Below are 2,230 nucleotides of genomic sequence, written 5' to 3'. Positions count from 1 at the left end.
CCCCCCCCCCCCGTGGAATCCGTCGCTAAACTAACCGATACGCGGACATACATACGAAACACAGCCGCGAACTATCCACCGCGATCTCCAGGGACTGACAGCGATCAGCTGATTAGAGATAAGAAAACAAACCCGATAAAAATAGACTGTCTCGTGACATAACACTGTATCAAGCATTCGCGCTAGCACTACACTATACACGCACACCAACACATCAGCCGATTATAGCGAGGTATCCGCGCCGACCGGCCCAGCCGGCACTTTGTAAACACCGTCGTCTACACACGCACACACACATCACTCATACTTGTACATACCCGCAAGAAGCAAGCAAAATAGAAACTAGATATCACTTTCACTTTAAAAACGTCTGAGTTCTTTTTCCGTGCACTTTTCCCCGATCGAACCTCTTTCGAACCCTGAGATACGTAATAACGACGAGCTAACTCCGCGCAGTCGAAAGTAAGGTCGTTACAACATATTTACTCATTTTATTCGGGCTACGAACCGAAACTCTGATATCATTATTATGAAATCTTTTAAATTTTTCTGTATGACACGGAACAAAAGGCACAGTAAGCCAAGAGACAGACCTTGAATTGTTTTGAGTATTAGTAGGTCGGTCATTGACAATAAATTTATTTTTTACCAGATATTTTAACCGTTGATTAATAGTATCAAAAATGAAATTTAGGGAATAATCATTATCTAGTAAAATATTAATAATGAATTTAAAATTCTTATAATGAAAACAAATATCCGACAAAAAAAAGGCTCTGTCAACTAAAGAAAAAACTGTACCTCTCTTCTGAGACAGTGGGTGGTTAGATAGGAAATTCAAAAATCTACCTGAAAAAGTAGGCTTATGTAACCAGTCAAAAATTAGTCTATTATCCCTCTTAATCAAAGGAACGTCTAGAAACTCCAGTCTATCACCTCCAATTTCAACAGTAAATTGGAGACGAGGATGAAATTCATTAAATTTGCACAATTATAAGTTAATATCCGACACATCAACAGCCAAACAAACATCATCCACGTATCTATAATAAAAAGGAAGTTCTCTGTTAAACGACAACAACGCTAGTGACTCGAGCCTCCTCATAACCAAATCCGCCACAATAGGTGATAATGGTGAACCCATGGGTATACCAAAACATTGCTTATAAATCTTCTTATCAAACACGAAGTATGTAGAATTCAAAACAAGGTGTATAGAGTCCAAAAATTCTTCATAATTTATACATAATTTATACACAATAATTTATACATAAAGTAAATTTTCTATGTTGAATATGTACCACGAAAAGTAACTAATAGATCATTCAAGGTGCAAATTCAAAATGAACATACATACATATAAGTAAAACAGATTACAATTTGCATATTACAGTTTTCTAAAAAATTTCCGCAATATGTTATCAGCCAAAAGTTGCATTTCCTTCCTCACCGCTCCGCGTGCAGCCGAAATGTCCCATGACAGTCGAATGGCATTGTTTTTTTCCGCGATGTGATGAGGGGGACAGCGAAGGTTACACATAAACAACGCGTGCAACCCATATGCCCCATTACAGTCGAATGGTATTGTTCTGCGCTCGGTGCGGTGAGGTGAGGGGGATAGCAAAAGCGAGGCGGAGGCGTATTAATTAACGCGTCGACTTTGGACAACATATTTTTATTTAATCATTAACGTGATCGTATATCTTCGGTGCATATTATTACATTATCATATTAATTAAATTATTCGTGCAGTTAAAATCACATTTAAAAGCGATAAATACTAATTGGTTAGATTTCACCCTGTTTTAAATAATTTAAAGTCAAATTACTATATCCTATAAAAAAGTATTGAAAATTAACCGCAAAAATTTGATCCTTCCTAAATTAAAACGATTACCTAACCACAAAATAGAAAACCCAATAAATTTCAACCTTTGAAAATTATCCCCAAAAATTTGAACTTTTCTAAATTAAAATGATTATCTAATAATGTAACATTAGTACATTGTGTAACGTGTGTGGTAAGTTGTCTATTGCGCGACGCGGGCGCGGGAGCACGAGCGAAGCGAGTGCGTTGCCCCGCGCCAACGCTGCGCTATAGACAATTAGCACATAAGTTGCACATAGATTTTTCCCTCACGAGTGCACTGTGTTATACAATTATAAATTCGCACGAGCGAAGCGAGAGTGACTTATGGGGTGGTGCGTGGGGCGCAGAAGCAGAGGGGGG

The sequence above is a fragment of the Cyphomyrmex costatus genome, unplaced genomic scaffold, assembly GCF_001594065.2.
Source record: "Cyphomyrmex costatus isolate MS0001 unplaced genomic scaffold, Ccosl1.0 scaffold563, whole genome shotgun sequence".
NCBI classification, from domain to species: domain Eukaryota; kingdom Metazoa; phylum Arthropoda; class Insecta; order Hymenoptera; family Formicidae; genus Cyphomyrmex; species Cyphomyrmex costatus.
This window is presented reverse-complemented; position numbering follows the sequence as displayed.